General features: G+C 38.5%; 1 long non-coding RNA gene across 5 annotated transcripts in view; it reads right to left on the reverse strand.

The window, feature by feature from the left end:
* The window catches only part of LOC119014682, a 51747-nt gene extending 38288 nt beyond the window's left edge, over nt 1–13459 (reverse strand). For 3 of the 5 annotated variants that reach the window (XR_005073038.1, XR_005073040.1, XR_005073041.1), the window contains exons 1-2: nt 13387–13459; nt 8257–8461 (exon numbers count right to left, since the gene is read on the reverse strand). This is a non-coding gene — a long non-coding RNA (uncharacterized LOC119014682). Of the gene's footprint in view, nt 1–957; nt 1043–7785; nt 8179–8256; nt 8462–13386 lie in introns of those variants that run through there. The other 2 variants (XR_005073039.1, XR_005073042.1) reach the window with 2 other exon arrangements.
* Between the last annotated feature and the right edge of the window lie 1978 nt (nt 13460–15437).

Genomic DNA, 15437 nt, shown 5'->3' on the forward strand with positions numbered 1-15437 from the left:
TCTGATGAATAAGTTCTGTACAAATGTTTGTGAACATGGTACGTTGTTCCATAGCCCACAATGCCTCCTCTGCAGCCTCTCAGAAAGAAATTATCGTTCATTCAACCACAAAAGTAAACAATTTCAGTCATGCTCAAAGGAATATGACAAAGTTGGGGAAAAGGGCTGTGAAAGGAAGTGAGGAGACACTGTAGATCTGAGGCAGTGTGCAGGGCAGAACGTGCTGTATAGGTGAAAAAAAAATAACAGATTGAGCGGGGCTGTAAATGTGTCAAAAAGAGGGAAAACCTGCGGTGAGAACAAGAAACCTCCTTCCTCTTCCCTCATCTGTCTCCACTATACTGACCAAGTCCATCTGGATCAAAGCACCTCATGCAGGTTCGTCATCTGCAAATCCCTCCACGCACATTAGCCCTACATCAGGAATCACTTCCTACAGAATATTTACCTCAAAGCTTCCCCGACATCAATCTTTCACAACACCTAGCATGAAAATTAATTCACAGAAACTTCTGGGTTTCAAGTTCAATCACCACACTTTGAACTTAAAAAACGTTTGCTGTTCGAATGGCGCGTATTTTCTCTCCACACGAGCACATCCGGGCTGGCCATCCTGTTTGATTTGATGGGTTATTAAACACTTCTGTCAATAAAAAGCGTGGTGAATGCTAATTTCTGAGCCCACCATCGATAAATGACCATGAAACCAGTGCAAATTAACCTCCAAATGTCATGGGAAAAGCCGCTGCCACTGCTATTACTGTATGTGCTTCAGGTAGGCAAAGCATGGTGACAGACTACACAGGACATATGCTTTATATAACTAATGCATTTTTACACTCAATGACTCTAAAATCCAAGGGCTTTTATATATACAAAAATGCATTGCAAGATTAGAATACAGCATTATCAAAGGATAGCAAAGGCTTTGATACCAGTGATGTGCTATCCACTTACTTGCTGACGATTCAGCCTGCTGCTACAACCAAGACCCATCAACTCTGAAGCTTCTGATCGTTGGTCCAGTGCACTTTGTGGATGCCTGAATGGGTTGTTTGGGGCCAATGGGGATATTGGTGGTTTTAGAAGTGAAATAAAGCTCAAAGAAGAAATCTGGTGATATTTCATACTGTACCTGTTGTTGACGTGTCACATGAAAAGACCAAAACCAACAATAAATTGATTCTCCTAACAAGTATTCTTTGTATAGCCAAAGCCTGACATTGCTTTCTGTGCCATGGATTAAAAACACACTGTTGAACCGGCTGACATGTTCTTTTATACTGATGATCATGGGTACTGTAACTCAGTCTCACATTCAGAGTCCCGCTGCCCTAATATTCACTAACGCATTATATCTGCAGGTTAGAATAGTTTCAGCCGTATTGAAACCAACCATTTACTCCTGTTTGAGTAACTTTTATTTGTACCGAGTCTTTTTTTTTAAGTTTCAGGATAAATTCATGATGATAATTCATTTCAATTGCACATATTCAGGAAAACCAAATGGGCTCCAGAGTATGATCCATAGACAGGGTGAAGATGTTGTAAAGTATTTTAGTCTTTTAATAAGATTTGGTGATGTAACATACTATCACAGCATATATAACAGTCATTAAATGTAATCTATATTTTTTTATGGATCGAGTCTTGTTCAGCATTGATTAGCAGTGGATCTATCACACAAATATGATGCATCTTTTGCATTTAAACAAACCAGTAATTTCATATGTCTCATATATTTTACTGATGCTTTCAAATGTACTTTTGTGCACCATCTAAACTCACATATTCAAAAGGACTGTGTAACAAGACCTCAACAAATAGAGGTTTGTGAAAGAGCATATTATAGAGTACATCATCTATGCCACCACACAGGAGGGCGTGAAGAAATGTTCTTAATTGAGCATTTTTCATGTTCAGTAATACAAAATTATTAATTCATAGTCTCCTAAGTTGTGCTTTTAATATTGCTTTGTATTCATGAAAAATAGATTTGCCTTCACACGGAATTATGTATGCTTTCAGCAAATATTCAGTAAAATATAATCCATTAGGGCAAAAAAAAAAAAAAAAAGTGAGAGAGACGCAAAAACTGTGGTTTTAATGCAACAAATCATTTGCCATTAACCTCACCTGTTATTTTATGGTAAGTAGGGTCTGTGTTATTCTAATAATAACTTCTAACAGAAACCAATCAGGTTAGGATCAGACCGCAACATAAAAAACAGCGACACTGTGACCCTCTCTCCATTACACATGCTACTTTTTGACATGCTGCTCTACAGTGGGGCTTTTACATTTTGCATTTTGATGTTTCAGCTGTTCCAGGTGTCAGGCCTGACCACACAACTGTGATAACAGAGAGAAAACAGCCCTGATGTATGATCCTGGTCTGTCACGACAGGTCAGTACCACAGCTCATTCAACTGCTGATGATACTATAAGTCCTACAACACAGGCTAACAAAGAGGAAAACACATCTACGTAAGTCCTGTAAGCGGTGTAACACTCTGCTGTTGCTGTCCTTTTCACTGCCAATATGAACAGAAATGTCAACAGTGAGCGTCAGTCAGCACCTTGTGTCAGATAATCACAGGAAGTGGAGCTGAGTTCATAATGCTCACCTAAATCCCTCACTGGGCATCAAGTAGGGCAGCAATATTCTCCGATAAGCAGATACGCTGTTTTCTCATAACACGATTATCAGTTATAACTTATTCCAAAACAAACATGACTTCAGGAATGTTCATCAAAGGCTCAGGCTACATACTGCTGAGCTGAAACACACGCTCAAAATATTCCGTTGTTTATTATGCCTTGACATTTAAAAAAACAGCCAAGTGTATCTTTTTTGAATGTTAACGATTCAGGAATATGAATGTGGATACTCTATGATGTGCTCTTTAGAGTCGTATCTGGGCACAGAAGTGATCATTTATTTGCACAGCGGATGAGAGTCAGAAGCAATATTAAGTTTCTTTGCATAAAATGCTCATAGGAATTCATTCATATAGATCCAAAGTTCGTTTCCCCACCATTTCTTTTATGATACAGCTACAGCACAGACTGAGATCTCTCATAGTTGGTCGATATTGATATTGTCCCATTGATATCACTGGCTGAGTTAAAATCCATCACACATTTCTTGGGTTATAATGCTTTCAAGGTTTCTGAAACCGTACTGTTTTACTGTGGCGGGGTATTGTAAATGGATAGGGTTCTTATACTTTTGATTTCCTAGTTCGTTCTACAGTACATACAGATGTTTCTCTTTGTAACTCAATGCAATGTTTTGCTGACATTTTGCAGCAAATGTAAAGGTTATGTCGCAGCAGACATGAGACATCATGTATTTATGATCTATGTTGTTATCTCCGTGCTTTTGTTTCTCTGTTCTGAAAATCCTACAGCTCGTTGAGGCTTTGGAGATGGCGATCATCAGGCGTATGTGTGCAGATCACTTCAGTGATGATTCCCAACAAGTATGTCTATGGCTGCTGGAGGATCTACCATGCACCTTGGCTTATAGTTGCACTTTTGGCTGAACGATCCAAAGAGTCACTCCATTAAGATCTGTCTTGTGCAGCTAAGTCACCACAATAAAATGTTGCAAGTTAACATTTCTGCAAACTACTGACACAATCACACTTCTATGTGTCGTGCATACCATATTAAAATTTCTACCATCCATGTCAAATGGCATCCACCTTTTTTAAGGAGACTACAGGACAATTTCAAGCAGTATTTGTGGCAACAGGAAAACAAATATTTTGACAGGAAGTTGGAACATCTCCAGAACTGTTTGTGGTGACAAAACTGGTTGTGTGATGTCAGAACATTTCAAGCCCTATTTGTAGCAATAAAACCAGGTATTTTAAGCCACAACGTGATCTTTTCCTAACCCTTAACAAATGGTTTTAGTGCCCAAACACAACCAGACACTAAGCAAACACTGAAAGCATTGACAACTGAACTTAAGAAATTTAAATTTTCAATGTGAAAAAATGTAAAGTTTCAAAATATCTGTGGTTTGAAGCAACGTGTGTTTCTAACATTTATTCTGGAGGTTGTGTTGGTCTTGTGTCTCAACTGCAAAGCTCAGTTCTTGGAAAAATTTAAAATCAAGTAAAAATATATAATATTGCTCCACAGTGCAAAGAATCTATGCAAAATCTTTCGACATTTGTTGTTTGGTGGTGTTTCGACTGGAAAAATTAGAAGCTACAAATCTACAAATGCCAGTATGCATGAGTTTGTTCAACAATAGAGAGGAGAGGCTATGCAAAGTTGAATAAAAATATTTGTTTAAGTGAAAAAATAGGGGATGTGAAGACTTTTATAATAGGTCGGTAACAAAGAAACAAACCAATAAACTACTGGAAAAATGTGTAATTTGACTTCCTCTTTCTGAAGTTGTCAGATTTGAAAAGAGATCTATTGTGTGCTTGTGCACTGACGTGCAAAAATTAATTAAATTTTTTTATGTACAAGCTGCTCAAACAGAGCATTATCAACATCAGTGTGCTCAGGTTGTGCTTTATAGGACTATGGATTTGGATCACAGGTTTTGTCTAGACCTCAGAATGAAACACACCACAGTGCCTCTGTGCCACAGACTAACACACTCAGTAAATAAAAGTAAGTTTACCATGATTATTGTCTGACACAATCAGAAAGAGTCCTCTGCACACACAGCCAGAGACGGGCTGATACTGCACAAATCAGCTTGCTAAAACACCCTTGTTAACATTTTTAAACCTACAGAATCATAAAAGGTGATGCCGGGGAATTTTGGACTCCCATTCCCCCTAAATCACACACTCTTGATTTGCAATTCCAAATCTAGAACATAAATAGGGCTTCACGGCAACAGCGTGAATCCAACTAAAAAAACCTTGAATAGATTTTGAATTTTAAAAGCGAGATCAAATGAAAATCACACAAAGGCACCAGCAAGTGGAATTGAAAGTGTGATACAGATGAGGAGGGTGTGGGGGGGTACGGATGAAAACAGGATTAGACTCCACAGGCCTGGTTCCCACAGATTGCTTGAAATGGGGAACAGATTTAAAGCAGGTACTGTGTGTTGACAGGTTTGCTTTTTTTTTTTTTTTTTTTTTGCACAGGCATTTCCCTTTCCTTTTTTTCAGCATGTCTTACACATTTAACTAGACCCATGTCAAAACCTGTTTACATGTCATGAAAAGAAGCGGAACATGTTCAAATCGGGTAAGCTATTGAGGAAGAAACTTGGATGATTTGACAGTTTGAGTCTCTTTAATATTGCCCACTTTGAGCAGGCTGAAACAAATCATATGCACGTCTACAGCGTCGTCTGCTATTAAACGATGTTGTAATTGACGTTGATTAAAATAATGCCATTTCTATGTTGAGGCAAGTGTAAATTCTGCTCTTGTCTACACGTGTTACGCCCGCACAGAGGCGCACAGTAGTTCAGAGGCCGTGTTGTTGTGCCTTGATTTTCTTCTACAAATCAAATACGGGCTGCATGCTTAAGCGTTTCAGCAAGTTTTAGAGATTAAACTGTTTCATGTTTAATGGGATAAGGAGGAACATGAGCTTCTATCCAATCCTGGCCCAATTGAGTGTTTTTAATGCAATTTGTCAACTCCCTCTGCTAGTGGGATTTGTTCCATACTGTTAGATGTGGAGTCAATTACATAGTATCTCTGAAGAGTATTTTGCTTGAGAGATTGCTCATCTGGCAATATTAAAGCTACTTAGTATATGTTTGGCTGGAGTGAAGGAAATACAGTTAACAGTTTTTTTTTCCTTCTAATTCCACATCCACTTTTTTTTTACTGGATGCAATTTTGAAATATGTATAGCTCATGTTGTAAGTGTACACATTAATATAGAATTATATGAGCAAATAAAACATTCACTTAACTCTTTATATGATCCTGAAATGTCCAATATGATTAATTATAGACTCAAAAGCATTACAAATGAGTCACCGGTTAATGTTAACAAATATTCTCCCTTAAGGGCCTCTATTAATAATTTCATATTCTCTCCAAATATTATTCTATCCACCTGCTGTGCGTGATCCCATTTTTCCCTTTTTTTCCCCCCGTTTTGTGATCATACATAATTTAGTCCCTGGCCACATCTAATAAATGATGTTGACATATGCTCTTGCAGAGAGCACTGCCTGGAAGTGTTGGTTGATAAGCTTCTTTGCATTCTCACTGGATCCAATTTTGCTCTATCAGTACATGGGCTCTGCTCACATGGTCCACTAGGCCTCGAGATGTCTCAAGGCTTCCGATTAGTGAAAACTGTTTGAGGGGGGATGAGATTTGTGTAAAATTCAAATTTTGTCACCAATAGTATGTTTTTTTTTTTAAGGGTCCCATTTTTTAAAGATTCTTTCCCCTGTCTGCACAAGGTGGCATTTATAATATCATATTCATTTTCATTTTTTATTCATTTCACTAACTAAACCCTCGGCTGGTCTTTTGTTGTTTTCAAATTAGATTCTAAGGAGAGTTTTTGTGGTATTTGTGTGAAAAGGTTTATAGTGCACAATGAAGAATGAAAAACTATTGTTTTATGGAGGGAGGATGAGTGTGGGGGGTCCGAGAGGGGCTGGGTGTGGGTGGGGGTTCATGAGCCAGACAGCACACCCCCAACACTGAGAGCATGTGGCGAATAAACTGCGCCCACTGAGCCACCAGGATGTGAAGATGGATTAAAAATTGAAATTGCTTTAAGCGCTTATAACCAAATATTTGTCCGTTCTCAGCCTGAAATGAATTCCTACAGTTCCAACTCACCCGCCCCACCTCCTCCCCCTCTTCTTCTTCTTCCACCCAGCCCCGAGCATTACGAGAGAGAATCAATTCGATCAATTCCCCTCTACCAATTGTTTGTTGTTTTTTTTTCTGCTGACCACACCTCAAGGATTAATATTTGATTAGCCTTTAGGAGAGGTGGAAAGTACTTATTAACCTTATTTGTCAATCTGTCAGTGCCACTGCGCGGATTGTGCCTTGCGGCAGGGAGCGCGGGGCCAGAGGGGGGAGGGGATCACTTCAGGGAATATCATGTCTTCCAATGACTGCTCTCCTCTGGATGTTTCATCATAATTATCCATTTTAGGCTGCCGCCACAAGCATGACATTCATTTCAGCATTTTGAACACATTTGTTAATTGATAATATGATACGTTGTCCCACAATAACGTAATGGTATTGATGTTTAGCTGCTGTTTTGCTTCCACAATTTGGCCAATTATGTCAAATTCCTTTCAGAATGAATAACAAGATGGGTTTGTGGTTACTAATTTTATTCACGATTGTTTGTAAACAAAAAAAAATGGAGTATGTTGCCATTTAGGGTCATTTTCATTACAGTCCATGAAGACAAGGCATTTGCTCATTTTGAAATTGATGAGTAAACTTCCACACTGTAAGCAGTCCTTTTTTTCATTAGTAATTTTAATTAAGTCTTCTGCACAACACTGAAATTGACTTTATATATAATTGTTCATTATACGTCTTGTTTTCTACAATGGGGAAATTAAGGGGCCTCAAATGGATGAATCCGAGACATGATTAGTCTTGTTCATCCCAAATGTGTAATTTTTTTAATGCCTGGCGTGAGCTTTGCTGCAAAGTGAAATTGATACTTGGTATATGAAAACATTTAATGAATTGCCAATTCTGTTGTCAAAATCAAGCTAACAGATATTCTACGGGGAAATTTAAGGGGAGGATGCACATTTCAACATTCAAGCGCAGCGGTAAGACATTCATATTGAATTTGTCTTATTGACAATAAAAACACGATTTTGCAGAATTTAAAAGCATAAAAGCGGCTCAGATGTGCGTAAGACAAAAACACACACACTATTACACACAGTATTTAATAACCAATGGCTTTATCTGTCTTTTGTTTACCGAGTGCAACTCTTGCATCACAGCCAGCCTATGAGGGTCTGACTGTCTCTGCCTTTAAAGTGTTTGGGTCTGACTCTGTTTGTGTCTAAATGATAACACCTCTCCGTGCTCATTGGAGGCCTCCCAGATCCGTCTCCTCAACCTCAGTGTTATCTGTGATCATACGCCCCCACGCTATCGAGCTCAGTCAAAGACCATCCCATGGTTTGCAGTGTTAATTACAGATCCTTTGATGTGATAGAACACAGCCCTGTAGAGATTGATTACTCTTTGAGCTAAGTTGTCTTCCAATTACTTAGACAATTAGCCAACTAATTAAAATACTTACCCTGTGCATTGAAAAAGGAAGAGGAGTGCTGCTGTGAGGATCTCCCTTGATATATGAGCTGCCAGGGATTCTCAGAGAGTCTCAGCTGAGGAGAAGAAGGCCTGGTGTGCCGACTGCAGCTCAGGAAAAAGGCCCAAAATGAGTCTCTGCTGCAGACTGTGATGATAATAATGCGGATGAAGCATTTGGAGACGTTTATCACTTCCTGTTGATTGAGGATAAGAATGTTAAATCAGGGGATGAACTGATGTTTGGCAATCCATCATCTCACAAGTTCTCCTTTATGTCTAACAAATACCACCTTTGGAATGACAAGTGAAAATATGAAATATGTCTAAACTGATGTTTTTTGTTCTGTTGATCATTTCACTTTCTATCTTTTCAGACTCAGGAAGGAAAATGTAAAGAACCAGCATTCAAGCTTGGCGTTTTCTACCGAGAAATAATTAGACAGTTGACTTGAAGTCACCGGAGCATGTCTGAATATTTACATACAAATCATTTGTAGTTAGTCTGAAAATAGTCAGTTTGGGGCTCTTTATTTTAAGGGTCCGTGGAGGAATTTGGTCCTCTGATAAAAGAAGAGAAAAATTATTTCTGAGACTCTCAAGAGGCTTAAAAATTATTAAATTAATAGAAGACAGTTAGTGTTCCCTCTCTGTTATCAAAATATTGAATATGTTGTTCATTTTCTTGTAAGCAGTAGCTGTGTTTGGCATATTTCTATCCCTATTGTGCAAAATAACTTCAGTTTGTGTGAGTCTGTGTACTGTGGATTGTTTATTGCACACCAAAGCAAATAGACTGTTTGTGGTTTCTCATGGAGAATGACAAATGTGCCTGTCAGACTGACCTGTGGTGCTCGTTCTGTATAATGACAGAGGAGTTATTCTGACAACAAAAGTAGAAATAAATCCTAGAGAATCTACGAAAGTGAGGAAAGTGTTTTCGAAGATGTTGTAATCACACTGCAGACTAAAATCATTTGTTGTAGTTCCCACAATTAATTGCTCTTCTGGTTGGAGTGTGAAAATCTGAGACTGACTTTGACTGCCAGGGTTAATTTTCTGAAGGATGTAATTGCCTTACATCACCAAAATTTCAACAAGTCCACCAAATTCAACAAAAAATCCACTGTTGGGGACAACACATGAAACTTTCCAAAATCAGTACAAAGCATAATTGCAAAAATGTTTGTTTTGGTTGTAGTTATGTCCAGACAAAGCAGAAAAGAATACAGGAAAGACTGGCGACTACTTCTAACTATTTCCTTCTTTACTCCTGACTGATAAAGGTCATGTAAGCATGGAGGACTTGTTGTCTTGAACTCAAACATCATTTTTTCAATCGAAGAGCCAAAGTGCCTAAAGTTATGTTTTTTAATTATCCTTAAAAAAAAAACACAAGCCTTAACGTCAAATGAAGATGTTGATATTTATGTTAATGCTAAGTTTATGTTTAGCATGGCGGCTCATCTCTGAAGCCATGATGTCTACAATTCATTTGACTCTACACACCCACGATTGAATAGGATGAAAAGTTGCTGTATTTTTTTTTTCTTTTTCTGTGCACAGCATCTGACTGAAGCTTGTCACACTTATTGTCATGTCCCTTTAACCCCAGCTGGGCAACTCCATTATTCCCCCTCCATTGTAATGATAATGCTGTGTTATCTGTGCAAGGGACAAATGTGCAAGGGACAATGGGGATGTGGACATGCATTCAATTTATGCATCCATAATTGCTTTTGATGATGTAGATAATTATGTTGCAGTCCAGCGAGAGTTTTTGCACCAAGCAAATTACAGAAAAAACCTTCAAACCTTTGTTTTTCCTGTTCAACTATCCCATGTAAACACTGTGGGACCAGTATTATTGAGCTAAGGGCTACTTCACTTTCATGTAACACTATAAGGTTTAAAAGTGACTTAGTTTCTCAGAAAAGTGTGTGTTGTGTCACTGAAACTTAAGTGCAAATATAAATAAAATTCAGAAACTGCCAGTAGAATCGCTCCTAGGGATTTTATTTCTTATGTCACTCCCAACCCAGCCAAGGATATTATGTTCCTCTGACATCACAGTGTGTGCAGCTCATATCATACTGTTGTGTTACTGGTTGCAAGTTGTATAAACAAGAGGCAACTAACGAATCAATATCATTTCACCACTTCAGCAACTTAAAGACAATATACAGTGAAAACTGGGAGGCATATTTCAAAGTCATCATTTGATGACCCATTATTTTCCATCAGACGGCACTCAATCAGTTCCCAGCTAACATTACTTTTTGACACTAAGAAAAAGTGTAAATCAATTCTGAAATATCAGTGCACATATCTTGGAATGGGACCATAACACTAACTAGCTAACTACAAAATGGTTGACTGCAAATGATAGATGTTTTCTGACTGCAGCAATCAAACATGTTGTTTTACTTTGAAATATGGCCTGATGTACCAGATGTTCACTATCTATTGTCTTTTCATTTGCTGATCAATCAGGAAGCAGTCAATAATAATGATTGAGAAAAATGGCCACCGTGTGAATATGGTCTACTGCCAGAATAAATGCCGGATTTGTACGTTTCCATTTTCAGCTGCAATACTGCAGTGATACCAGACATCTTGTAAAAATATCCAGTGGTTTCATGCTTCGGTGTGAATCTTCACCGCTCAAATGGTAGTCTCTTGTTTTGCATCTAATGTAAATGATATAAAGCAGATCTTTAGAACTAAAACCTGTATATGTATTCCTATCATTATCTGATCTGACACATCTAATTCTCTTTCCTCTGTTAGTGTTTCGTTTTCCCTGCTGCCAGTTTCAAACTCGCAGCAGTGTGCCTGATTGAAGTTGTTGGGGCAGGTTGGATCAAAAGACCCCCTGTGATTAGAGGGTCAACAAGTCTGAGGGATCAAACTCTCCTTCCTCATCTTCTAATCACAGACTATATAAAACAATCTTAGCACCACTTAACCTGTGCAGGGGCCCTGATATGGCTCTGCATGCTCTGTCTCTATTAATCAATCAGCATCAGGCCTTCATGAGATCCGGGATGCAAATGTGTGTTATAGCTGTAGGTCCCATTTTTCAGGGGATTTTTGCTCTAATCATTCTGGCCTTGAGTGCCAAATTCCTGTGACATACATTTTGGATAAATACAGGGCTAATACAAATACAAATAAAAAATTACACACACACAAAAAAAAAATCATCTGGGAAACACTAAACATGACCAAATATTTAAATGAGTTACAGTTTTCCAGCTGGCAGAGAATGAATTGACTTGTGGTTACATGCAACTGTGTGTTTGAGGATTTATAATCAAATAAGCTTTACTCGGTTTCACTGCACTGCAACATCTTCCATGAAAATCATCCTGGTGTCTCACTCTGTCAAATTTGTCATTTTTTCCTCCCAGTTTATTTTCACTGAAGAGGTGCAGTGTGATGAACTGACAACATAATTTAGGAAGCAGAAAAGGCTCAGCTCTTTTGTTTTCCGGTGACAGCTGTGTGTGCTCACGAGCACAGACCTAACTGGTGAGGGAAATGATAAATTTGAGAGTGCTGAAATTCAATATCATTCACCTCTGTTGTCAGACAAAAATAAAATGCTTTAATAGTGTCTTGTAATCTTAGACAATTGGATGTTTGTTGTTTGTTTTTTTTTTTAAATTTGGCGGTGTGATGATTAAAAGAAAATTTAAGTGCCATTCATTTGGAGGAATTAATGATTTGTCAAACTGCTGTACTTAAAGGAACAGTTCAAAATTTGGTGGCAATCCGCTTGTTCGCTTTCTGGTAGAGCCAGGTGAGAGGGTCAACAACACTTACTTGTCCATCCATTAAATATAATATCACTGCCAGCAGCAAGTAGCTTAGCTTAGTATAGCGCAAAGATTGAAAACACAACAGCTTGCCTGAAAAATATACTAACCAAACACCAAGGCTAGTTATTTCACTTCAGTGTTGTGTGGGGGGGAACAATAAATAGAACAAATTCTCAAGAGCAATTCCGGAGGCCGACACCGAAGATGCTGCCAAAATTAGCCCACTGTTAGACTTATACTAAATTTATATAGAGGATACACTGATTACGAGACATACTCTTGAACTATACTATATAATGAAAGATAAAGATACCAATATTTTGGCTGCGGTAATCCAAAATATCAAACAGTGAGACTGGGCCAAAAAATGTTGTGATAACTCCTGTAAATGTGGTTTGTTAATAAGACAGAAGTAAATATACTACAAATGTCAGAGACATCGTTTAGCCCAGTCGTTATGATAACATTTTTGTTATGGGTTACGTATTATATAGAGTCACATCCTTTACAGTGAACCACTAAATTGAAAATATCGAACAGTAATCGATGGGGAGAGACAATTTGGGCCAACGTGGCTTAGCAAAGGTGCCAAAAAAGGTGACAATCAAAATAAACTGTAGTTATGTGAAAGGAGGGTTCATCAGTTTTTGTGAGCACGCTAATATCCAGGAGCAGCTCTACAACATTTAAGTTACGGGCATCAGTGACCGTTCAACAAGACGTCGGTAATGCAACTGTTGGCGTATTTTCATGTTATATTTCAGCAGTTTTACAACAAACTGCAACGTTAATGACTGTGAGAATGATCTTTTAAAATAACAAACCTCATGTGTGTAGTTCATGACACAATTCAAGCGAGATCAATACATTATTTGCCTCTCTCCATTCACAATCACTCAAAATGTTTCCAAAAGGGGGGAAACCGGAAGTGGCGTGGCTTCATCTCTCATTTGACGTTTTTCACAGAGCTGTCACTTTCACATTACCTGTTAACTGACCGGCTGTCTGAAGGTGGATATTTTGGAAGGGAATGCTGGTGTTTCGATGTTTACAAACGGGAGGGGAACTCGGGACACTTTTCTAACCGTGTTTGTGGCGACAAAAACAACACGTATTTTTGACGGGAAGTCGGGACATTTGCTGCTGTGTTTGTGGCGACCAAACAGGGAAGCTTAAACCAGAACACCATGTTTTTGGTTTGACCCAAACCAAGTGTTTTTTATGCTTAAATCTAACCCTGTGTGACAAGATAAAATAATATTTTATTTTAAGCTAACTTCTGAGAAGCTCTTACTTACTTTAGCCAGCCTGCGACACCAAACTGCTCCAGGGACTCGCGCTGCTTGATCCGTTTGAGTGACAGAGTGGACCAAACCACTATGAGGTGAACGGAGGGGGGGACCAATCTAATAAGACAACATAAAATCACATGGTTTTTCATGTTTTACTCGCACAAGCATGCACAGTGTAGATAATTTAAGATTTTTAAATGATGTGTTTTCACTGATATAGATTATTGAGGGTAACAAATCTCAGTTTTTCTGTTTCAAAGCAGAAGTGATTCTTGGAATGTTGGAAGGACAAACCAAGTTGGTTTTGGGGAGTTTTGTTTGTGTCAAGTGTAAATGAAGTGTGTTTCTAAAGCAAATTGTTTTCTTTATTGTAACTTTCTTACTTACTATTTATTGTATTTATGTAATTAATTCACTTATCTGAATTTCAGTTCAGAAAGTGCATGGTTGTATTTTTGTTGAGTAAAGAATATAGATGTAGTGATATTTTCTTTCCCGACATTTTGTCAATTTCTTGGGATTAGAACTATGAGAAAGCTAGACTAAACTTGTATACATCTCCCAGCTGTAATGTTGGGGGGAGGGCTATGCTGTTGGACCATCACCTCTTGTGGTGTAAAGTGGTATTACAAGACAAATTATTGTTGGTTAATTTCTGGAATGTTTTAAAAGTTTATTTTTATTTTACACATTTCGTCTGTGGCAATACATCAAAAGACAGAATGAGACTTGTGTTATGTGCCTGCAGACTTTAGCTGAAGCTAAATGTTCTACGCTTTTCGTGCCATTAAACGCAGCAGTTTTCTTGTTGCGATAACTCGTTTTTAGTATTTCAGCTGCAAATGTGCATGTAATGATGCTGCCGAGGGTCAGCTCCATTGTGAGAAATGACACAAGTTCCACTATGCACTTTGAATCTGTAGGCCGCTTCACTGAGGCGACTATGTAATGTTCCTCCCTGCTGCTGTGTACACTCAGGGCGCCGCATCAAATGGCTGCTCCATCTTCTGAGGCTGGCTGGGCTGCTTATGAGAGGAACATAAACTACCACGCAATATCCCATTGTCTCTGGCCACTTAGTTCCTCTCATTGTTAGAGGTTATTTTGCCCTTATGAGGGGCAGAAGGTTTTCAGTGTCAGTGGTGGGTGATTAATGACTCACTGTGGCTCCCTCCTGCTGAAAAGTGCACACTCAGTCTAGACTAAGATTTCCCCAACCTACCTCCTCCTTACCAAGGAGACATCCATGGACCGTTTGAGGACTTTTAAATCCCGCAGAGACCTTTGTCCCCCTGAACTTATTTAACACATTTGTTCCTCTGACTCAAAAAAAATGTAATTGATTTTTAAGTGGAAAGTCACATTTCTGTCACTCCTCATTCCCTCATGGTTAATCAAGTCTAATTAGCTGAACAAAAGGAGAATCAGAAATGTTAACATATTTATTGAAGCTGAATGACAGGAAAGATATCAAGAAGCAGCACTGGTGATGAGCAGTGTACACTTCTGCCAATCATAGCCATGTTGAAACTTTACATTTCTTTATGTTGCTGCTGTTTCCCTTGTATCTTGTGACCATGCTGTGCCCATGGTTAAGGCAGAAAAACCACTTGGTTAAGGTTAGAAAAAGATCATGTCTTGTCTTTTTTGTTTTCTGTCATATTGTCCCAACGTCTTGTTATAAATACCTGGTTTTTGGCTCCAGATTGTCCCAGTGTCTCTTCAGAAATGTCTGGTTTTGTTGGCACGGACACGGCTGGAAAATGTCCCGAAATGTCGTTAAAAATATTCAGTGGTTTCACACTTACAAATGTTGACATGGCGTCTCAAACAGCGGCCTCTCGCCAACCCAGTCGCCACGGTAAATGTTGGCAAAGAACATTTCTGCAAACCACAGATAAGTTCAAACTTAACGTTTCTTTATGTTGCAACTTATCTGTTTTTTGTTGCCACAAACTGTCCTGAAATCTCCTTAGAAATGTTGAAACTCCAACTGTGGTCATCAGCACGGCAACCTTGATAAATGTTAATATGTTAAAATGATATGTATAAAGCAT

The sequence above is a fragment of the Acanthopagrus latus genome, chromosome 23 (genome assembly GCF_904848185.1).
Source record: "Acanthopagrus latus isolate v.2019 chromosome 23, fAcaLat1.1, whole genome shotgun sequence".
Taxonomy (NCBI): domain Eukaryota; kingdom Metazoa; phylum Chordata; class Actinopteri; order Spariformes; family Sparidae; genus Acanthopagrus; species Acanthopagrus latus.